The sequence below is a fragment of the Canis lupus genome, chromosome 5 (assembly GCF_003254725.2).
Source record: "Canis lupus dingo isolate Sandy chromosome 5, ASM325472v2, whole genome shotgun sequence".
NCBI classification, from domain to species: domain Eukaryota; kingdom Metazoa; phylum Chordata; class Mammalia; order Carnivora; family Canidae; genus Canis; species Canis lupus.
In genome coordinates, this window is record NC_064247.1 from 73,833,500 (window position 1) to 73,858,674 (window position 25,175).

General features: G+C 40.7%; 1 long non-coding RNA gene across 1 annotated transcript in view; it reads left to right on the plus strand.

Moving 5' to 3' along the window:
• Window positions 1–546: 546 nt before the first annotated feature.
• LOC112647636 (uncharacterized) overlaps window positions 547–25,175 on the plus strand; it is a 46,908-nt gene continuing 22,279 nt past the window's right edge. Inside the window, exons 1-2 of the long non-coding RNA XR_003128393.1 lie at window positions 547–653; window positions 1,585–1,698. This is a non-coding gene — a long non-coding RNA (uncharacterized LOC112647636). The remainder of the gene's footprint in view (window positions 654–1,584; window positions 1,699–25,175) is intronic.

Consider the following 25,175-nt stretch of genomic DNA (forward strand, 5'->3'; position numbering starts at 1 on the left):
AGAAAGATTAATCTTCATTCATACAGAAGAATGAAGGGATGCAAAGCCACTGAAGCAGCCTCCAAATAATACAAAGGCGTAGGAGGAGAGACACAGGAGGGTCAGATAATGTCCTGACCACTCATGGGTTTTCAGGTGGATCAAATGAGATCACTGTATGGAATCACTTAGCACATAACAAGCTTTATGACTTCTGTCACTCATCTCTTGAGTAAGTTCATCCAGTGTGTGTTTATTGAGCATTTACAACTATTGTGTACTGTGTTCTGAGGGACCCTAACATCTGATGCTAGAACTCCTGTTTCAGGAAACTTATGGTGACATGTTCACAGGAGTAATTCTACAGTCAGACAAGAAAGAAAGATTACTGTGACTTGGTCTACAAAAGAACACTGTCAAGTGTCACAGGGAGAGGTCACCTGTAGTTTAGAGGCCGAGGAAAGTATAAGGGAACCAAGAGAGTAGAGAGTGTTGGAATCAAGCCCTGAAGAATTACTAAGGTTTGGCCAGAATCTAGAATCTAAACTAGAAGAAAGTTTGAGAATTCTACTTTCTTCTACTCAACTATAGGACATTCCTAGCCATCATGCCCCAGGAATTACCTGCGTGAGCTCCCAAAGAAGTCTTTCTTGCCTTCTATTATCCTCAATCAGGTGACCTTATAAAGCTGTTACTGTCTCTATCCCCTGGGAAGACCAAGCTCAGGGGATATTCAGTGACCTGCTGGGTGTGCCCAGGTGGTATGGTTAGTCTTTGCAAGTAGATGTTAGCAGTTGGGAGCCAGTGCTTCAAAATCAGACAGGCCTGGGGTTGATCCTGGTTCTGCCATCCTGCAGCTGGGCATTTATATAGCTGTGCAGAGCCTCAGTTTCCTGGTGTGTAAAGTAGGGATCATAACCGGAGTTATCATACAGAGTTATCATGAGATTTAAACCAGAGTCAACAGACAGGGCTGTGAAAGTCTACGATGTGTTTAGGACTTTGCAAGTGATGCACTTTCAGTGTCAGGGGAGAGAGAGGAAAGACACACATACACACACAGGGGCTGAGGGTTCATGTGGCCCTGAGGAGGGAAGTGTCATTGTAAAAGATAGTGGAGTCAGGATCATGTGCTGGGTCTGGGTGTCCAGTCTTGCCTGTTGCCACAGTGATGAACTTGCACTTCTCCATAGGTTTTGCTCAGTCTCTCAACCTCAGTCCTGGTGATATTTGGGGCTGAATAAATTCCTTTACGCAAGGTGGATGTGGTGGGGGGGCTCTCCGGTGCGTTGTCGGATATTTAGCCATTTGGTGCCCGCAGTGCCTCCATCCCCGCACCCCCCCCCCCACTAAAGACAATCAGAAAAGCCTCCAGACATTGCTGAACGTGCTTTGGGGAGCAGAGCTCACCCTGGCCCAGCCACCACCCATGCTGCCTCCACCGCAGCGGCACAGGAGCCTCCCCTATGAAGCTCTTGGCACAGATGCTGGTGGCAGCTCACGGCCGAGAAGTCCTCGCACGACTTCACCAGGAATATATAATAACTCGGCCCAAGACTGTCTTCCCCCCTGGATTCCCATGATTGTACCGTGTTTCTTTTTCAGTTTTCAGCTCTGGGAATTTGTCTTTTCTCACTCGCCAAAGCCACAGCTCAGAGCAACCATCAGAAAATGATTAACACTGTCTGTCTGTGCTGCAGCCGTCGGACAATCGCAAAGGTATACATGTCCCGAGTACAGTCTGAACTTACTCTGTGACCCCGGTTAAAGACAGCATGGTTTATATTTTTTACTGTAAGAATTTCATGGGGAATATTTTTCTTCATTTTGTTTTCTTTTCCAGCTGTTAGAAAAACTAACATTCTTTGTCCTCACGTCCTGCTGCTCTTCTCTTTCTGTCATTGAAAATAATCACGGGAATTTCAGTGAGGGGTTAGGGAGATCTTAAAGAGGTCACCTAGTTTGAGCCATGTCTATGTGGCTATTGCATATGGTCTTGTCCCTGGGGGAGTGGGGTGTGTCCTTCAGGGACCAGGTTCCCAGATGTTCTCTTGGTGGGAAGAAGAAAATGCGGATCTACGCTTGGGGAGGAGCTAGAGGCCTTTGGTATTAATTAAGCACCTGGCTGAGCATCTCCCTCCATTATCTTTCTGGACCCACACAAAGGCCTTTTATGCAATGGGAATGATAGCAATTGCACTGTAGAGAAAGTGAGTCAGGCTCAGATAAAGACTCACTGATCCTATATCTCACGGTCTATCATCCCACCTGAGATTCAAGCCCGGGCTCTCTGCTGCCATAACTCTGTCTCCTTGGCAGCAATGAACAAGGGCTCCACAGGGATGGGGACTGGTATTTAGGGATTTTTATCCAGCCTGCTCCTCTCCTCCCTTTCCTTGGATGGTAATACCACGTATAGGCCTTAATGCCATGAATAGACTTCCTCTGTAGATGCTGGCCAGGAGGGCCAGGCAGGGAATTTGGCTAAATCACAAGACATCTGCAAATGACCAAGCAGGCAAGGTCAAGGCTTGCCTCATCTTGACTGACTGCATATACTTCAGCTCCAGGACTTACTGATAATAAATTGGTGTTGAGTACTGATAAATGAGCAATTAGGGAAAGTACAGGAGAAAATAGGAAATTAAGGGACTGGGATTCACATCCAAGTCTGTGTGATTTTGGACAAGTTATTTCTTGGTTTTCTCATCTTTGAAATGAGAGTGATGATCCCAATTCACAGGCTGGGAGAGTAACTGGAATAAATGAAATTTAATGGTCCATAACTGGTTCCTGTCTCCTTCTGCTCTACCTTGTTTTTGTTATCAGTCATTGATACTTAAGTTTCTTCACCTACTTCTATATACCTGTGCTTGGACCTCAGTCCTGGAGGCAGGGATGATGCATCCCTTCCTCCCTGCATTAACACCATCTCAGATCCTGCCAGTTCCTGGGGATACTTTCATAAAGCACAGCTCTTTTCCCATGACTCATTGGACTTCCCAAACTTTGTCTCAAGTCTGGGGGACCCTTGCTCTCCTCAGGTCAGCCACTCAGCCTTGCCTCTCTGAGCTCTCTCCTTCCCTTTGCTTCCTCTCTGGAACAACATCTACTCTGCTTGGTGGGCTCCAACAGCCACCATGTTGTATTTTTTCCTTCTTGGGACTTGGAGTAGACAAAAGAAATTCTCACCACTGCTTGTTTTTTTCTTTTTCTTTTTTAAAAATTTATACATATTTGAACGAACAGATCTTCTTTTTGTTGTTGTCCTGCTTTATGGTGGTAAGTACAGACAACAGAGAAGAAATGTCTCCCAAAGCAAACATGTTGTAGGTGTGATCCGACCAAGAAATGCTTCCAACTTACTTTGATTTAATACAGAAAACACTTCCACGGGGCATGTTCTGTTTTTAAGCACTATTCTAAGCACCTGACATATTTTAATTCATATAATTCTCATAAGAAAGGCAAGGAGGTAGGTTCTCTTAGGATCTCCATTAGGTAGATGAGGAAACAGGTGTGAGGGGTGAAATAATTTGTTTGACACCTAAGCCTGTGATCTTAACCACTGTGCATATTGGATCCTTGTGAAGATAGCTCTATGGAACTCTTACGTTGGTATAAAATTCATTAATTTATTACCAGACATAAAATGTGATTTCATCTCTTATTAGAAAGGATAAAAGTGCATGAAATTGAGAACTTACTGAATTGTTCTATTTCTTTAAAAAGTGTATGTCTTGATGAGTTTGAGCCAGCTCTGGGAACTTCTACCAGGGGAACAATTAGAATTTGCAAGACCACCCTTGAAGGTCCTTTAGCTCCACATGTCTGGGGGAGGAAACTAAGGCAGCTCCTACTGATGGACTTGTTGAGTTGTTCCCTTTTCATGAGGCTTGGAATGGAAGCAGAGGCCTCTTGGTCCCAGCCCCACAGCTCCCCAAAACATACACATTAAGAGAGGGTCCCCTACTCACCACCTCTATTCCCCTACTCTTCCTCCTCTATTCTATCTGCATAGTCCCAGAAAAACAGGTCTATGAGTTTTGTCTGTTGATTTCATTTGTTGTCATTTAACAAAATCTCAAAATAAATCCCAAATAAGTTCTATAATAATTAAACAGTTATATTTTAAAATGAAATTGTAAAATGTTAATTTTTATTTTAAAAGATACATGCTTATTTTAAGTGGTTGGGGAAAAAGACCAAAGGGTCCAAAGAGGAGAATAAAAGTTCATTATAACCAATTGGAAATATTCACTGTTAACATTTGGGAGTCTTTTTCTCCCCAGGATTGATCCCCTTCAATCTCTCCCCATACGTGTGTATCTTGTATTATCCCCTTGTATAATTTAGTTTGAATCCTGCTTTTGTAAAATCCAACTTTTAATCAATAATACTTTCCCATTTCATTAAGTCGTCTCTTAAAGCACCCTCTTAGATGACTACCTGAATGGATGAGCCACAATTTTGAAGCTACTTGTTCCATGTCTAGCTTATTTCCAATGTTTATGCCAAAATAATAAACATTTTTCTATATATGTCTCTGTCTGAGTTTTTTCCCCTTTCTTTGTCTGTGTGAATATTTTTGTTAGAAAGTACAGAGAGAGATGTAAGTTTAATTTTCTAGGATAGACTTGGGAAAAATCACTGGGGAAAGCAAAGGACATGTGTTTTTGTGGGCTTTTTAAAAAAGGATTTTATGCATATTATAAAATTATTTTCCAGATAATTTGTACCAATTTGCATTCCCATGAGAAGAGAATTAGAGTATCTCTTCCAGTTCTCCTTTGCCAAAAATGTTTGACTTTTAAAAGCTTAGTTTATTTGATAAGGGAAATTTTAAAATCTCATTTCAAATTTCATTTTCTAAAAATTCCTGGTGAGGCTAGACATTTATTCATGTCATTAGTCATTAGTCACTTCTTATTTTTATCTTTGGTATTATTTAAAGGTTTTTTTTTTTTTAAGTTTTGGTTATTGAACACTAGTATGTCTTATGTGAAAGATACACATTTTTAATCAAAAATTTCCATTGGGATTTTTTTCTATTGGGATTTTGAGGCTTTTCTTATCAATTTTATGAGTATATTTGACTTACTTATTTTTAAACTTTACTTAAATTTTTAACACACATGTTTCTTGATAGGAAATTCTGCCAATGGTCTCCCTTAGTGAATTCAAAAATATTTATGCCTAGGCACATCTTGGTGAAATCTAGAAACACGATTTTTTTGTTGTCTTTTTGAAAATGCTGTAAGTTGGATACTGTACCTTCTGTGCTGATACTTCCACATGTCTTAGGAAATAAATACATCTCATATTGTCTCTGTGTCTTTTCAGTTGGTTTTCTTGGAGATTTCCTTAACCTTTCTGCAGACTTCCCTAGGGTGGTGCTTTTTTTTTTTTTTTTTTTTGTTCTATCTTATGGATATTTTAGGTTTTCAAATCTCTTTAAAACATTAATAAAAATTTGTCTATAAAATGATCTTCTGTACCCTGCATTATCTCTATTTCCTTGAGAGTCATTTCTTTTTCTTCTTATCACGTCTTCTCTAGTTTTTATGTTGGACATTTTCCTCAACGGTATAATGATTGATATTTAATATTGAACCAAGGTTCCATATATAAGTATAGGGTTTGTGGAAAGGTGGGCTTTGCATTTGGGGAGCCAGATGACGGTGAGCAACCATCACACTGGGGAGTACAATATGCTGTGAAGTGAACAAAGATAAGGTGAGGTGGATGACATCTGCAAACAGGCATATAGAATTTAAATAAACATTTCTTCCCACTATTTGCTCCTCCATTTCCATCCCATATCTTTCTCTAGTTCTCAGTAGTACCTATATTTACAAGTTTCCCAGACTCCATAGGGCCCCATTTGGATAACAAACTTCCTCCTCCACAGAAGCCTCATTCACACACCTGCGCTGTAACTTTTCTCACTGTGTAGCAGCTATTCCTGGAGCCTGGACTCACAGCCTTTCAGCCTCACCACTAGTGTCTCCTATGCCTGTACCGGATAGTTCATGTGGGTTTGGACTCACTTCACACTGACAAGTGACTTGCCTCAAGCATATGCAACATGAATTTCACATTTTGCCCCAGAGCTTCTCATTCCTGGCAGATGTCAAAAGTTGCCCCCCATGAAGCAAGTGTGAGAAGCCTATGAGTTTACGGTAGTTAATGTCTCCATGGACAGCATCAACCAATAGAGCAAAGGAAGTGAATGGATCGGTACTACACTTGGTTAGTCCTTGGGTGGACAGCTTATTTTGTACCACGCTCAGAAGATCTTGGTGAGATTGAGCTTCAGCTGCCCATAGTAGTGGCCTTGGCCATGTCAATAACACTCCCTCATATTGGCTTTTCCTTTCTCTCCCCCTCTTTTGGACCCTCACTACTGCCTCCTGGATTTCAATCTACTTCAAGTCCTTGTTTCCGCTTGACTTTCAGGAAAAGCCAAGACTCCTCAATAATTACCCTTCTATCTTCTTTGTCTTTCTATCTTTTCTGAGGACCCATCTCCCATTCTCTTTGGAGTTATGGGATAATATTTACAGGCAACGTTCACTATCATTCTGGTGTGAACTCAGGAGTTTTATTTTTTTATTTTTTTTAATTTTAATTTATTTATGGTAGTCACAGAGAGAGAAAGAGAGAGAGGCAGAGACATAGGCAGAGGGAGAAGCAGGCTCCATGCACCGGGTGCCCAATGTGGGATTCGATCCCGGGTCTCCAGGATCGCGCCCTGGGCCAAAGGCAGGCGCCAAACCGCTGCGCCACCCAGGGATCCCTTTTTTTTTTTTTATTTATAACTCAGGAGTTTTAATGTGCTATTGAATCTATTGACATTTCTCCCTGCATTTTAAAAATTGCTTGAGTTTGGAGCATGCATTGCTATACACCTTTTGAGGGTAGAATTTATGTCAGTTTCTATAAAGAAAACAAAGATATATCATTTGCTATGCCTGATTCAGAAAAGTTTGTTGAATAAATGAACATACACTCACAATGCCCTTCAGCCAAAAACTGCCAGAGATTCATCTGCAGCTGGACAAAATATGATTTATTAACTTGCTAACAGGAAAACAATGCATATGATTAGAAATTGTGGGTTTTCTCAAGAAGAGGGTATTTGGAAGGACTTACTATAGGCTTGTGTTAGGTGACTGTGGGGAGGGCTCTAGGAAATGGGGTTTTGCTCTAGATTGGATGCTGTTAGGACAATAAAGGTCATTCTGTGACTAGATATCATTTCTATCTAGAGGGCAGGTGGAACAAAGCAAACAAAGCTCATGCTGTAATTGGCAAAGAAATAGCAGTCACTTACAGTAGACAGAGAAGTGTAACCTAGGTCTTTTGAATGAATGAATAGATGAATGAATGAATGAGTATTATTATCATTTTTTCTTTGAACAATGCACTTTTTAAAAAAAATTTTATTCATTCATGAGAGACACACAGAGACACACAGGCAGAGAGAGAAGCAGGTTCCCTGCAAGGAGCCCAGTGTGGGACTTGATCCCAGAACCCCAAGATTACGCCCTGAGATGAAGGCAGATGCTCAACCACTGAGCCATTCAGGTGTCCCGCACTTTTTTTTTTTTTTTTTTTTGCATTTGCTCAGCCGTGATTATTGAGTAAACTTTCTTTATCTTGCTCCATCATGGTATTTTCCCCAGTACTGGTGTTCTGTGAAATTATCTATGCTCAACAGGGATACATGACAATCTGCCTTCAAGTACCAGGAGGTTCTTACAGACACCAAGGTGTGCCTGATAGTACCAACCCCATTCCCACCTGTCAAGAGCTACCTCTCTCTTTCTCAACCTTCATGAAAGTTCTCTGTAAAGTATAACATGATATAATTTCCATGCAAGTTTGCTGGGGCCATTGTATATTATTGATATTAACACAGTGCTAATGTGTTTTCTTGACTATATTAAGCTCTCTTAGTCTGTTCTATCACATGTGCATGGTGATAATGATCCTCAGAGAAATCTGGCACAAGGAAGTAATTGATACCATAGAATAAGTACCTGGAAGACTAGTTTATCCTTGCACCTGAAGGGCTATGAATACATCCGTCTTGAAACCACTCAAATAAACATGCCCTCGTGCCCACCTCTTCCACCACTTTTCCTCATCTTCTTCTCAGTCTTACTCATGTGGCTACTTTTCACTCTGACACATAGTTGGAAAGCCAAGATCTTGTTTTTTTTTTTTTTTTCTCCTAACTGAGATTTGTATTACATATGAAATGTTTTGGATCTTTCTCCCCGCCTTTTCTTTAGAAAGCTGGTAATAATTAATCCTGCTGTACTTGCAACAATGGAAAAATTGGTAGACATTTTAGAAGCTGCAAAAACCCAAACATAATCTGAAATGTTCTCTCAAAATAATGTACTCGTGACCGTAATGTGTTATATTTAACTTTAAACATCAGCTTCTTGGGCATAATTGTAAGTAATTAAAGAAATACAGAAGAGTTTGGAAAAATGGGTGTGATCCTACATTTGTGTGATGGAATTTATGAACTGAGTTCACACATACACCAAATTTGCTCTGATGCTTTTCGGCTGCCCTTGAAGTGGACCCTGGGCAAGGATTTGAGTGTCAGTAGTTTGTGGGGAGAAGGAAAGAAACACCAGTAGGGGAGTGGACACTTGAAGATCAGAAAGCTAAGACCACCAGTAAAGCCCGTGTTATCAAGCCAGTAAATCTGCTGACCACTGACTCTTAATCTTGCTGGGTGCCAATAGAGAACACATCCCTTTGTGTCATTTTCCTGAGACACAGGCGACTGGGGCATTCATTCACTGACTCCCTCTGGCCATTGGTTGAGGGATGTTCCCAAGGGAACTAATTTCCCAGCACTTACCAGTGGGCATGTGCAGGTAGGCAGGTGCAATGCGCTTCAGCAGCCAGAGAAGGCACTCGGGCAAAAGCCAGCGAGTACTAAGGTGGTAAGAGTGAGCACATAGGGTCGGTTACTAATTGCTACAATGCTGAACACAAACTGAAATTTGAATTAGATACAACTTAACAGAAATGTCTTATTTTTATTTTTATTTTTTTCAAAAGAGTTTGTTTATTTGAAGGAGAGAGAGCACAACCAGGGGGAGTGGCAGGCAGAGGGAGAGAGAGAGAAGCAGACTCCCTGCTCAGCAGGGAACCCAACGTGGGGCTTGATCCCAAGAACCCAGGATCACAACCTGCGCTGAAGGCAGATGCTCAACCAACTGGGCCACCCAGGCGCCCCAATGTCTTATTTTTAAAGGCAAATAGCTTTTTTTTTTTTTTTTTGCAAATAGCTTTTTAAAGCAGTGAGAAAGGTTAATGAGGTTAGTGAGCAAGACATAGGATCTGAAGTCAGACCAGCTGATTTGCAGCTTTCTCATGGAGGCTGCATTGCTTGACTCCTTTGGACTCTGGTTCCCATACAGGTACCTACTACATCCCGCATGGAGTGAGATACTTGGTAGGCATTCAAGGAACCGTAATTTATTTTTCGTTTTCTTCTTAGTAAAAGAAGTTCATTCGACCCCGCTTGCTTTCAGAAATGGATCAAGAGAAAATTAAAAGAGGAAAAGGAGTTTGAAACAAAAGTTTCACCTTCATTGGTTCTGATTGTTCAGTAGCTTGCTGCTCCCCTAGATGATACAGAGAAGACATCAGGGTCACGGGAGTTGTTTCTTGGGGCCACTGCTGCCAACTTCTATGTGTAGAGTCCAGTCATTGTGTAGGACTTTCCATGTTCATTCATGGCTTCTGATTCTTGAAATAAGAGGTCTTTTTTCATTCACTGAAATCTGTTCTGATCATGTGGCCTCAGCCATTTCAAACACACTGAACCTAGAAAAACTTTGACCTCTCAAGAGGTCTCTGCATGTGTTTACTGATGGATGGTCACCCGGTTTTTCTTTCCCTGTGACTTGGTTGAGAGATCAAGGCTTAGTTAGCCACAGACACCCTCTATAACTACTGCTACTCTACACTACCACTACTACTACCACTAGTACTATTACTGCCACCACCACTGCTAGTGTGACTGTGATTGTGATGACAGTGACTCTTACTGCTACTGCTACTACTGTTGCCATCACACTATTGCTATTTTAATGCTACTAATATTACTACTGCTGCTGCTGTCACTGTCACTACAAGAAGTACTACTAATGCTGCTACCACTAGTACTAATGGTGCTGCTGTATCTGGACCACCTTTAATTGCTGTTGTCCTTCAGGGTTGCCAGCCCAGTGCCTGGCAGCAGAGATAGATACTAGATAATATGTACACATCGTTTGCATGCTTAAAATGTTTATCTGCACGACATCACGAAGCAGGCACTGTTTTTGCCCCATTTTCCAGATGAATATCTGAAGACTGAGAGAAAGTAACTAACTTGTCCACCAGCAAGAAGGGCACTTTCCAGAATCATCAGAATTTGATTTTAGATCTACTCAACACTCATGCTTTGCTCTAGGTCTTTGAACATGCCCTCTCCTATTTCCCACTCTTTGCAGAAGATCAGTCTGCATGAGTGCAAGGCAGGAGGGCTGGTTATGCCAAAGCAGGTGTCGGTGGGGTGATTCTATGCAATTCAACACCCATTAATGAAGGAACCTGTTAACAGGGATGGGAAAGCCACACGACTTCAAAGAATGGGAATGTGCAACATTCTGCATTCTCTTGAACAAATCCTTTAGCCTCTCTGAACCTCAGGTTTCTAGATCTATTATGGTGAATATTCCATAACACCTAACTCCCACAGTAGCTCTGAGGACCAAAAGGATGATCTCTTTGTGAAAGCCTTTTATAAATTATAAACATATTCAACCATGAGCAATTACTCTAATAAATCTTGAGGCTGTGTGATGATTAGACAAAAAAACGTTAAGCAAAGCTCATAAATAAAGGCAATTAAACAGTAGTATAAAACAAATTATTTTTCTACTTTGCTTATTGTACAAAGGGCAATCATCACATGAAAAATATGTGGGGAAACTGTCATTTGATGTTGCTGGTGGTCACCGGCAGTGTGGGGATGGCTAAGTGGGGGTAGAAAAAGTGCCTACCTTTCTAATTCCTGGCCTTTCCCATCCCTTATCCCACCCACAGCAATGCCTGAGGGATGGGGTTGTCTAGGGATGGGGTTGTCCAACACCATCCTGCTGGCTTCTTCCTGCCCTATGGGAGGGACAGAGGCTCCAGGGCAGGGCTTCTGACTCTTTTCCTTTCCTAGACCTCCAGTGTTGAAGAATTTTAAAGCTTCAGAAAGATGAGGGAGGAGTAAGAGTCAGAGCTCCTAGTGTTTCTGGCATTTCTCACAAATCAATCCTTATTTGTTGAATGAATGAATGAGTGAAGAGCTCTTGGATATTTCCTTTAAGAAGGGATTTAATTATATCTACCTTCCATTATTAAGCAACCTTATATTAGCTGATTAAATCCACATGTGGTATCTGAAGAATACATAATATAATCATTTATTTCAAGTTCAGAGCCCATCTTTCATTCTATACAGAATCTATGAGAAGAATGGCCCCTATATTGTCTTCAACTTGTTCTAAGCCAACTGCACACTTTAATGGGTGTGGGTTTTATGACATGGACTCTCCTTATCTGAGTACTCTTTTCCCATGGTCAGTAGAGGAGCTCTTTTTCTGGAAAGTTCCAACTTCTCTCTCCTCTTCCCCTCGATGTCCACTTCGATCATCTAGTTCCTTTTTCCCTCTTCCCAGAGTCCTACTTCTAGGTGGATTGTCCATCATTCTGTTCCAGTTTGGATAGGGCTGGGTTGGAGTGGAAAACGAGGCCTGTGGCTCTTCTTCATCACATGCAGGATCCAGTCAAATTGTGCAAACTGACCTTCACTGAACATGCCTCCTTTTCCTTTTTGGGCTAAAAGAATCAGTTGCTTCTGTCTTATTTATTTGCATTCTCTTCTCCTCCACTACTGGAGCCTAGACTTCATCTAATGGAAGATGCATTTTGACGCTTGAGGAAGTTTAGTGATGAGTGCATGGTATTAGAAAATTATTTGCTTGATGAGGAAATAACAGTGTAGATGACATCTGAGTCATTCATTCATTCATTCATTCATTCATTCATTTGACAGAGATAAAGAGAGAGCACAAGTAGGCAAAGTGGCAAGCAGAGAGAGAGGGAGGAACAGGCTTCCCCCTGATGCTGGGCTTGATCCCAGGCTCTATCCCAGGACCCTGGGATCATGACCTGAGCCAAAGGCAGCCGGTTAACCTACTGAGCTACCCAGGTGCCCCTAGTTTCCAGTTATAACTAGAATCAAGAAGTGGTTGGGGTCTTAGCAGTCTTTTAGCCAAGGCATGGCTTTCTTAAATGGTGATTTTCTAGGTTCTGGTTAATTATGAACACTGGTGAGAACTCACTGTCTCCCCAAGCATCCTGAATGAGTACAGTGTTGGCTAGTCCTTGCTAATAGTAATTATAATGATCATAACACAATAACTAACATTTATTGTGTGCCTTTTTATGTGTCATGCCTATCCTAAGTATTTTTCTTTTATCAAGTTATTTATACACGGAGTAAGGCACTGATGTTATTTCCAGTTTACAGACAATCTCACAGATGTCAAGTTATTTACCCAAGGTCACCCAAGGTTAGGTTTCTGAGCCTAGTCTCTAAACTGTTGCACGTGTTACACAAATTCCTACTTGTTCTTCCAAGCCAAGCCAAGCCAAGCTAACCCTCCCTTCCTTGTCATACTGTGGCATCAGGTCTGTGTCTCTGCTCTGAGGCTACATGGAAGAAGAATGTCTACCTCATTTTCTCTTTTCATTCTGAAAACATGTATAGAACCCATCTTTGCTCAGCCCCTTTGCACACAGTGTCTATTTTGACCAATATGCTGATCCTATGAAGTACATGTTAATACTTTCATGTTGTAAAAGAATAAGTTCCAATACTTTCTGCGATCTCAGCTCTGTTCAGAGATGACCAATGGCCCTTTTGACTCAAGCTTTAGTCAATCTAAGGGAAAGAATATCTTTGGCCCATTATAAAGCATGCATTCCCATACCCTCCTCTGTTAAGCATCTTATTTATTGTCTGGACGACATATGATAAAGTGTTGGCTAATCATCTCAGGGTTGATTAATTTTTTCATGCACCTCGTATATTATTCTTTTAGCACTTCATATACATGCATATGCCTTTGCCAAGAACTGTGTGTGGAAGGCATAGGCGAGAGTTGATTCCTTTCTATCTCTGGCTTGTTAAGTTTTGATGTGTCAGATGGTTGTATTTTGGAGAGGACAAATTAGGTTTCTAGAAGTGTTCTCCGTTAGGGGAAGAAATGAAACAGTGGAATCCATCTACCTCTTGCTGATCACCCTAGAACTTCACTCTGGACTTTGCTGTTGAATCACCCACACTCTGCCAGCTTTCCTCTTAGCAATGAAGTATCTGTACAGGTTTTAGGTCAGCGTTCAGAGGCAGTAAGTCATTTTCATACTGCTTTTCTTGGATTCCCCCAGTAGGCTAGGCGAGAGGAATTTCCCCTGAATGAATAATTTACAGTCCTCTCACAGATGATGGATTTACACTTTTGTGGTGAAACGGAACCCTCATCCCAGCTACCACTTGCTTGGCAGCCATACTTTGGGAAAAAGACATGTATTTAAAATTATTTTAAGCTTATATGTAGCCCAACTTTGAGTTTCAGGAATCATAAATTGTTTATATTATAATTATAATATCGCATTAACAAACTGTTAATATTTTCAATATTTTGATAATTCTTTAACTGTGTTGAGAGACTGTTCACACATGGAGGGTCTACTGGAGATTCCCTTTGCATAGGACATGGTAATAAGAAAAAATCCAGAGAATGTACTTTGATCTTAAAGCTTAAAAATCTGGTGTGGACAACATTTTAGATGATTTTTTTGCCTTTGATGTTTCTTGTCATTAGTTGATTTATATTTATTTTCCAGGATTCTTCATGAGATCAGGAGAACAGTTCATATGTTCATAGTATATCATGGTGCCTACATTTAGTGGATACTTTTATTATATGACATTCAAAAAATAATAAATACAGACTGAAAAAGACAAGTGAGCTGCAAGGTGAATTTCTGTATGTTGAAGTTTATTTTTTTGTTTTATTCCACGCATGAAAGAGGATTATGTTTTAGCAAAATATTAGGAGACCTTTCTCTACAACCTATTGCCCAATTTTTGTAGGCAGAACATGTCATGAAGTTGGCAAGAGCTCACCCCACATAATGCTAAAATAGCTTGTGCCAATGGGAAAAATAAGCTGTATTCCTTCCTTTTTCTTATCATCCTAATAGCAGTTATTCTAAGCCAGAGTTTTTCAGACTCAGCACTGTTGACAATTTGGACCTGACTGTTCTTGTGGGAGGCTGTCCTGTGTACTATAGGATACTTAGCACCATCCCTGGCCTCTACTCACTAGGTGCAAGTAGTACTGCCCTCTCCAGTTGTAACAACAAAAATGTCCCCAGACATTACCAAATGTCCAGGGGTGCAAAATCACCCTTGGTTAAGAACCAGTGGTCTGAGCTCTTGTATCCTTTACAATGGCTAATAGGGGCAGCATTAAAAGCTTTTTTTGGGTTGCTTGGTAAGCTGGATTTCCATGGTTAGGGTCTGCGTGTCAATTATTTCTTTCAGGCAATGGTTGATTGGAGAAGGCAAGGTGGTACACTGCAAACAATACTGTCTTTAGAGTGGGCACCACCACCTTTTAATTGCAAAGTCTCTAATGGTTTTCCTGACTTTACTGATACTGCTTCCTTTTGTATAATCTAAAGATAATAATCACTATATTGATATGCCCGGCTCATAGTGCACTGTGAATGTGAAATAAAAGAATGCATGTGAAAGATCTTTGCAAATTCTAAAGGTTGCACCAATGAATGGGTTCAGCAATATATTAGGTTGCTGGGCACCCCGGGTGGCCCAGTGGTTTAGCACCGCCTTCAGTCCAGGGCGTGATCCCATAGACCCGGGATCAAGTCCTACGTGGGGCTCCCTGCGTGGAGCCTGCTTCTCCCTCTGCCTGTGTCTCTGCCTCTCTCTCTGTGTGTGTCTCTCATGAATAAATAAATAAAATCTTAAAAAAATTTTTTTATAATGTTAGGTTGCTAAAGCAAAGAGAAAGTGATGGTATATTCATTAGGCTGAATACTGTCTCATCTATTCTGGCAAAGCTATGCAGAAATTATTCTCATGCCCCAATTATATACTATTTGCTGTAGCTCAGAAACAAACATGTGCATGTAGGTGCATATAATCCGATGAATATAAAACTTGGATGACTATTTAGAAAATTGGAAAACAATTGGTAAAGTGAATTTGACCATTCCCAGCAACACTGGGAGGGTCTACACCAGAATGAGCTCTCAGAATTGTAAAGAACACCTGCAATGTGACACAGGAGTCCTGGGTGAGGGCTTTGTGCACCCCTATTAGATCAAGAAAGATGCTGAGATTACTGCCAAAAGCCAGGAGAATAAAACAAGATGAAGGAGCTATATGAAGACAGAGATTCTTTAGGGGTGGGTATACTTAGAATTTCCTCAGTTCAAATGCTAATGAACACTTCCTTGTTTATTCTTTCAGCACAGATTTAGCAAGCATCTCCTGTGTCCTGGGTACTGTCATAAGGACTGGATGGTGAATGAAAAACAAAAGGTCCTTCTACCTTCCTGGGGCTTATATTCAAGTGGGTTAAGACCAGACAAGCAAATCAATCAATACAGAGTGCGATTAAGCTTATAGGGAGAATATGCAGGTCACCCAATAGATGGAAAGAATCTGAGCTGTGCTGGGAAGATTCCTGTGGGGAAAAACGTTTATTTGACCTGGGGCTGAAGAAGATGAGTGAACCAGAAAAAAAAAAAAAAAAAAGGTGAAGGGGAAATACTCCAAATACTCCAAATAGAAGGAAGGATAAATGCAAAGACTGGAGAGAGAAAGGAGCTTGGTCTCTGAGTTAGGGACAGCCAGTGTGGTTGGACCCAGTGATGAAGAGGGCATGAAGTCCATTCAGGTGGGCCTTGGAGGCTATAGTTAGGAATTTGAATTTTATCTAAGAGCCATTTGGGGGCCAAGAGCTTATTTGTTTAATACTATATGGAGAGTAGATAGAAGAAAGCCAGCTATTATTCTCTATTGCCTGAACAAAGCTGTCTTGGCTTTGGAACATGGCAGTGGAAATGGAACGACATAGAAGGATTCTAGATATATTTTGGAGATGAAAAGCCATAAAATTTATGATGGATTGATTAAACTAGAGGGCAAGAGAAATACAAGAGTTAAGGATGACCATATAGGAAGGTTGGTGGATCAACAATATGAAAACGTCATTGGGCTTTCAGGGTCAGAAAGAGTGTGACTTGTGAATTACTTTAGAACACATAGTCTTCAATGACCTGACCTAGATTATTTTCATCACAATAACCAGCTCTTATAAAGCCCAGGTATCAAGAGCATGGTATCCCTTCTGGATCAACTGCTATTGGTCTACCTGGATGGCCTCAAACACAGGAACACTGGAGACGAGAACGTCCCTGATTGTTGAGTTCAAAGGTTTTCCAACCCTGACCCTCAGAGACATGGGTATCAGAGAGGCTTCAGGGCCAAGCATAGATTCATGGATTGATCTATACCACATGTTTGGACTTTTACTTGCAAAAGGATTTCTTCTATGGGATAAGAAGTTTGAAAATCACTCAGCCCAAACCACTAACTTTGCATGTGAGGAAACCAAGGAATAAGTATGGATACTTCCTCCCAATCAGGCCCCAGAATCCTTGTTGTCTGTCTTCTTTTTTTCTTTTTCTACAAGGGTAATAAAACCACTTGGGTGATTTTAAAAGCACATTTACATATACCACCACCTTTAATTTTCATCTCTATTTGTGCACAAGATATTATTTCCATCTTCTAGGTGGGGAGACTGATGCTTAGAGAAGCCAAATGTCCTGCAACTTGAGTTTGGAGTGCTCAAGTAGGGCTCAATACCAGGGCTTCTTACTTCAGACTTAGTCTCTCCTCTTGTTATCCTAAAATAAAGGGGAAATGGCCTGGGTTTTGCCATTCCTCAATTCATTTAAAATTGGTGGAGAACTTACTGAAAGGGAATAGTTAACATTGAATCCACAGTTCCAATAAAAAGTCTGAGTTCAAATCTCATCTCTTTCTTTTAGTGCTAGGAGTATCTGAGTATGAACAAGTCACATAAACTGTATAGGCATCAGTTACCTCATCCACTAAATGGAGATGATAATGCATATTTGGGGAGGGTCATTGGAAGGATGAAGGGAGAAAATAACATGAAAAACAGACAACTAATGCAATAATATCTACTGTTCAGGTACTGGACCATTGCTGTTAGAACATGATTCCAAACTAGACACTATTGTGAAGGCAAATCTGAGTAAACTTTTTTAATCCTAGAGTTTCTTCCTATGAGTAAGAGAGCAGAACAGCATGACCACATATTCTTCTCTGATAGTTCATTGTTATTGCGATGCAATTATATGGAAAAATAATTATGACCTTAGACCCCCCGTTTTTCTTCCATGTCCCATGGTAGCACACAAGATGGACCATCTCGAATGGGAGGGCTTTGGAAGATCTAGTGGAGAAGGCTGGAATGGAGGGGTGAAGGGAGACACGGCACCTGAGTCAGACACCTTTCATGGCTCAGGTGCCATGTGGAGCACTTCATCCTTATGTAATTTCTTGTTTGCAAAACAAAGTGAAGCATTGCATGGTCAGCTGACATTCTTCAGAATTGAGCTTTTGCCCCATAAAGAGGCTTCCCTACCTTTCCTCTGGAATAGATCTCTTCATCTTCTTGGTGCTTTGTTGCATTTTCTTTGTAGAACTCTTTGATGCGGGGGCACCTGGGTGGCTCAGTTGGTGGAGTGTCTGCCTTTGGCTCAGGTTATGAACTCAAGGTCCTGGGATCGAGCCCTGGGTTAGGCTCTCTGCTTGGTGGGGAGTCTGCTTCTCCCTCTCCCTCTGCTCCTCCCTTCTGCTCATGCTCTCTCTCTCTCTCTTAAACAAATAAATAAAATCTTTTAAAAATGAACTCTTGGGGCAGCACCGGTGGTGCAGCGGTTTAGCGCCGCCTGCACCTCGGGGTGTGATCCTGGAGACCTGGGATCGAGTCCCACATCAGGCTCCCTGCATGGTGCCTGCTTCTCCCTCTGCCTGTGTCTCTGCCTCTCTCTCTCTCTAGCTGTGTCTCTATGAATAAATAAATAAAATCTTTAAAAAAAATAAAATAAAAATGAACTCTTTGCTGCAGAAAATGTATTAAGTGCAGGATGGGTCTATGCTTCATCTATCCCTACAGACCATGACTCCTTTGAAAAAAAGACTTCAGTATTTTTCATGTGTATGCCTGCACATGGGCATGTTTGGTATAACATTCAGACCCTGAAGTCAGATGGCCTGGGTTCAAATCTTGACTTGACGTCATATGAGCTCTGTGTCTTGTTTAGTTACTTCATGTTCTCTACCCTCTATTTCCACATCTGTGCAAAGAAATGATGACAGAATGTGCTTGATAGCATTTTGGGTGAAGATTAAGTGAATTAGAATATGCAAAGCACAATATGTGTTGCTGTTATTATGACTATGATTTTTATTTCACATGACTTTGTTGTTCGTGTTTCTTGAAATGCCCTTCCTCATATAAACTTACCAAAGTCCTGCTCACTCTTCTAAACCAACCTTGGAGGTCACCTTCTGAGAGAGGCCATTTCCATCCTCTCTCTTCTCTTTTGGCTTCCAGTGCACCTACGCTCATTCCTCTTTAAGGCATCCCATGTTGTTTTGTGAATTTGAGGGCACTAAGCCTTTAAAAAGGCACTTGGCACGGAGTAGGGAGTCTACAAATAAAAGCACGGAAGAGTAAATGAACATAGAGGAGGATCTCAGGTAATTTTGTTCAGTTGATTTCAGCGAATTGAAGTAAATGGTTTGAAGCTAATTGGTGGGCAGCTACTCCAACTAACTTTGAAAGAGTTTAAAAAGTTGGCTCAGGAAAGGCATGTAATTTTTCACGTTCATGTGCCTTTAAGAGAACTAGCCAGTTAAACCCAAAGCAACAAGGATGCTAATTAACTCTGATTAGAGAATTTATTCTCAGTACTTTGTAGAGGGATAGATAATTGTAATGTTTGTAGTGAACAAATTACTTATTATCTCTTTGAGGCATTCCCACTTGGCCAAGAGCTCTTTGATCATGAGGACATATACACACAGGCGATCATGTATTAGTTCCTTTAATCCTTATGGGACAGAAAGATTTATCAGTGGAAAACAGATCTGAACCCTCCTGACCTCACCTCGACACAGAAATCCTTAATTCGGGTATAAGGACAGGCTGGAAAGAGCAAATGCTTTTAACTAACGTCAACACACTCTGGCACTCTTTGTAATTAATCAGGGCAGAAAATTTGCAGACAAGAGAGTAACATAGGCTCTGCAAGTCATATTCCTGTCTAATCAGCAATAGCACACACTTTTTCTTCACTCCACTTGGCGTTTCAAAAGGACCATCATTTGAAAATGACAACTGCTATTGTTGGGGATCACTGGAAACTTGGTCAGCCTTTGAAGACCTAGTGTTTATTGTTGCAGGCAAGGAATGGTAATGCACTTTGGTTTCAATCAGTTATCCCAAATAATTCCCCCCTAGAAACCGCTAAATCCGGCCCTCTCACTGCGACAAAGGCCGTCTCTATGAAGTCTATGTATTATTTTATAACAAGAGAGTGTAAAAGCATGGAAAAATGATGGCTGAGAATATAAATAAAAAACACAAACGTAGGAGCTGGAGTGCAAAAGTGGATGGTGTTATGAGAACAGTGCCCGAAGGAGGTGACTTCACATTCCCAGCACGTGCGTGCCAGTCCCCACTGTAGTGAGAAGCAGTCAGGCCACGGCCAGAACGGAGTCAGAACACTTTCCTGTGTTTATCATGAGTTGGTAAACACATTAAAGATGACATCTTACGACGCGATGTGGTTAGCATTTTTAAGTGAGTTGGAGCAGTTGAGAATGATCCTCATATTTTTAATTGAGAATTTATTTTTAAATAGCTTTCATTACCCAACTCAGGAAAGACTCAAACCAAAAGAGGCCCAGATGTTGGCTTTGAGGAAGTTACTTAACCACCCTGAGCCTCAGGCTCTTATAAGATGAGGCCAAAAATGCCTACTCTGTAGTTTATTTGGAGATTAAATTAGATCGTTCCCATAAAGAGTCAGAATATAGTAGGTACTTAATCAACGATAGTGGCTGTTACGTTTTTTATAACCGCTGGAGGAGCTCACTTGTATTTTAGTGTCTGTAAGAATGTAAAGGAATACATAGGCCAGAAATATTAAAGAAATGGGTATTGTGAAACTAAATGTCTTCTAAAACATTTCTGTAGAAAATGGTGACATTTACAATATTGAACAGCTGGTGAGATCTAGACACCAATCAGAATGGATGAAGGTCACATCCCTGGGGGCTGTCTGTGCTAGGCTTTAACCCTCTGGTTGCTGGACTATGTGGAGATATTGTTTGGGGGCTACTGGGCAGCAGGAGGTTCTACAGGGTGGGGAGAAGCCTTGGAGTAAATGGCTGTTTATTGAGCCACTTGGTTTCTATCACATATAGAAATATTTCAATACATAAATATCCAAGACAGACATACCAATGCCTGCTGGCTATCAGCCACGTCCGTAGAGAAATCAGTCGTGGTGAGTACTGCTACCCAGGTGCTCCTAGGATCTTGTGACCTGTAGTGAGTTATGGCTGTATAAACTTGGCTCCACACAAGGGATGGGGTCATGGCTTGGGATGGGCAGGGACCCGGTTCCATTCATCTGGGACCAACTTCTGCTCCTAACGAGGACAGCCTGGAACTCAAATCTGATTCTGCTGTGTTTCTCTTTCCTGTTAAGTGAAGTCAGACCTCTGATGGGCTCGAGTTCCTCCATGTGCTTGGGACTCTTGCAAATCCAGGAGCCCATGTGGTCCAGTCTTGTGGCAGCACCACCGTCACAAACCACACTTTACCCCGAACAGGCATTACTGGTATCAGTTGAAGGACACTGAAGGAGACCCAAATTCACACACAATTATACTTACTAATCCTCTCTAGTCGTTTTCCTTGTACACTTTAGCATCTTTCTCTCAACTCCCCTGGTCACGGTCTGTGTGTACATGCTTGAATGCAGGCACTGTATAGAAAGAATTCTCTCCTACCCCAATATACTAAGCAATTTTCTTCTATCTCTTTCCTTTATCATTTAACTAAAATTAAGCTCTGATGAGCAAGAAAGAAGGGAAAAGGATATTGGGCTGATAATCAGGATGTTTTCTTTGACTACTTGAGTGAACAAAGAAGACTTGGGCACTCATAGAAAAAAAAAATCATGGTTTATTACATACAAAATGAAGTCTTTGGGATCAATGAGCACTTAGATACCTTTTAGAACTATCTCTAAGTCAAATGTAATCTGTATTTTTAAAAAGAAAGATAAAATATGTTCAGAACTGGAAAATTCCATAGTTTAGGATGTCTCCAATTTCCATCTCCCAAATGGTCTATAGATTCAATGCAATCCAAATTAAAATCCCATCAGGCTTTTTTTTTTTTTCCTGAGAAATTAACAACCAACCTTTATAATTTTATGGCATGGAAATATAAAGTACCATAATAGCTGAAAGAACAAAGAACAAAGTTGGATGACTTACATTGTTTTGGAAACCACTAAAAAGCTACAGTCATCAAGATAATGTGATATTAGTCTAAATAGAAACATAGGTCAATCAAATTTATTACTAAATCCAGAAATAGATCCACACAATTAAAGGTATGAGGGTAATTCAATGAGGGGGGAAAAAGATAACTTAAAAAAAATGGTGAGGGGGCACCATTTGTTGGATATCCAAATGGGGAGAAAAACACCTTACCTCCTACAATATACAAAAATTAATTAAAATCATGCACTGAAGTATAAAACCTAAAGTTTAGGAGATGATGCATAGAAGAAAATCTTTGTGACTATGGCTAAATAAAGTATTATTAAATAAGAAATAAAATTGTAAGCCATAAATTTTTTTAAAAATTCAAGTGACCTTTAATAAAATTAAAAATATGTGTCCTTTAAAAGGCATCATTCAAATAAGAAAAAAAAATTAAGCCACAGGCTTGAAGAAAGTATAACACATACAACTGACAAAGAACCAGTGACCAGAATATTTAGAAACTCTTAATAATAAAAAGGTGAATAAATAAAAAAATGAGTAAAATATTTGAACTGACGCTTCACAAAAGAAGACATGTGAACAGCTAATAAGCATATGAGAAGATGCTCAACATCACTAGTCATCAGGAAAATGCAAATTAAAACCCAAACAAACACAACTATCCACCCACTGAATGTCAGAGATCAAAAAGACGAACAACCACAAGTGTTGGCAAAGATATGAAGTTAGTGGAATTCCCGTACCATTGCTGATGGGAGTGTAAAGTGAGAACACCATTGGCAGTTTCTAGAAAAGTTAAACACGCACTTACTATAGCCCAGCAATTTTACTCCTAGCTATGTACCAAAGAGAAATGCAAGCCTAGGTTCACACAAAGACTTGTACACAAATGTTCATAGCAGCTTTATGAATAATAGCTCAAAACTGGAAACAGTTCAGCAAGAGATGAATGGATGAACCACCGGTAGAATATGAATATGATGAAATTCTGTTCAGAAAAACAAAAGGAAGGAGTGAAATACTGAGACACGCTCCAGCAGGAGGGAAGCTCAAAACCACTGTGCCAACTGAGAGAAGCTTAGTGTGATGGCTCCATGTTGTGTGGTTTCATTTAGGTGATGTAGCCAGAAAAGGCAAATTTATGGAGAGAAATCAAATTATCGATCGCCAGAATCTGGGATTGTGAGTTGACTGTAAAGAGAGAAGAGGGAAGATCTTAGGGCAATAGGAATGTTCTATCATGATTATAGTGATGCCTACCTATTCGAATGAACTCCTCAAACTCTGCATTTTATTGTATGTAAATTAGAGCTCACAAAGTTGACCTCAGGTATTTGAAGACATAGTAAATAATGCACAAAAGTATTAATACTGTATTTTGTTAAATGCAACAGTGCAGCAGGACCCTGGAAAACAGTGGGCTCACATTTCTTTCCTTCTTATTCCTGTCTGCCTTCCTCCCTCCCTCATTTTTCCCTCCTCCCTCCTTTCTTCCTCTGTTCATTCCGCATTATTTTCTTGTTGACAATTCACCAGGGCTAGTCTTTGCTAAGGTGTGAATGGCCAATGGTGTGACAATGCGTGGTCGCTCTCAGAGGTCTGTTAATGAGGAACTCTTGAGATAGTCTGTCCATGGCCTTTGTGAGGGATTGGTCCCTGGGGATAGAATTTTTTCTGTGTAGTAGACTTTGAAAGAAAGCTGTTATTAATTAGCTCAATGTATTCTTGGCTGGGGAAATGTAACCATTTATTTAGTAGAAAAACAAACATAAATCTCCAGATAGGCACTCTGTATTAATCAGACAAGTGGAATTTCCAGCTTTATTTCTCATGTGTAGTCTTTTGTTGCTATAGGAGGCGGAGTAGCATTTATGGAAAGAGCATCACCTTTTAAGTCAAGCAGACCCCAGTTTGAATAATAACACCACTTGTTAACTCTGTGACAGGGTACTCCTAACTTTAAATTCTGATTGCAATTTGGTGTTTGGAAACCAGGCATTAAAGAGAGAAATGAGCCCAGTTAAGGTTCACACTGACATAAACAGAGAAGTTTCAGTCTCCTGGGTGAAATTGTAAACTCATGTTTTGGGCTTCAGCTAGTCAGGGGACATATGGCTGTTCTGTTGGAACAGTACCTGAAATCTCCTTCTATTCTTATATTCTCCAGAGGGTGCGGTAGTGTAGATCACCAGGAGTGAATTGTAGATAGGTTAGGTACCTACCTGGTTGGTTGCTCTGGGCCCCAGTTACCTGAACTAATGGCTGAAACTAAAGATGCAGAATATATGTTAGAATTTCCCAAACATTGCATTCATAAAGCTTTCAAAGTTGTCCTTATGTATGTTTTTCTGTTTGATTATCACAAAGGCCCAGGGAGGAAGGGATCTAAAGATGCCATCCATCTGTGTTTTAAAGGCAAAGGGATAGGAATCTGGATATGGTAAGTGGTGGTTCAAGATTCATAGCTGGTTGATGGAAAAGGATGGCTCTGAGTCCTCATCTTCCCTGTGGTGCTCTGCCATTGAGAGACGCTGCCCGTGTCCATCTGTGCCTCCTGAAATGCAGCCTGCAGTGTCGTCCTTCGCTGTGGTCCTTGTGGTCATCATCTGTGGCCTTTGGGTCATGCTGGACATTTACAGATCTGGGTCACGGGTTCAATGTTAGGTCATCCTTGCCTTTGGATTCAGAAAGGTCTTTGCGGAGGTCATATTCTCATGGAGCCAGCCTTGTTTATTGAAAGGTACGTAGGGTTTGGGAGTAGGTAGGACGGGGCTGACATCTCTTTTCTCATGATCTCTGTTTGGGTCATTTTATGCACATTTCTTACCACCACTGGATCTGCTTCCTCATCATTCAAATAAATTCCTGGGAGAAATGAAATGACAAATGCATAGTTCCTGGCCTGTAATAATTACCAACAAAGGATGATTCACCTTTTCCTCTTTCTTTCTTATGCAGTTTTGGCTCTGTTTCATCTTATAAGAAAGTAATTAATAGTCAATAGGAGTGGTAGTCAAGTCAACAGAGGAACCACGAGGGAAACAGAGACATTCTCCTGCCTTCTCTTCGGGTGCTTTGCGAGAGATCTTTGCAGTTCATTACAGTTAATTTTCTACCACTGTGGATACTTTTGGGGGATGTTTTAAACTTAAGAACAGTTTTTAATGTGCAAAGCAGAGGCCGAAGGGAAAATGAGACAACTGATTTATTTTCAGTTCTTGATCAAAACACAGCCCCTGTTCCTTCTTGCTTTGTCTGCAGAAAGCTCTTGCTCTCCTGTTCACATCCACATCAACATTGAACTATTGATTTCTCTCCAGGGAAGGCTTATCAGAACTTCTGGAGGGTCTGGGATGTAAGCGTTCACTCTTTCATGTGCTGGAAGGAGCTTTAGAAA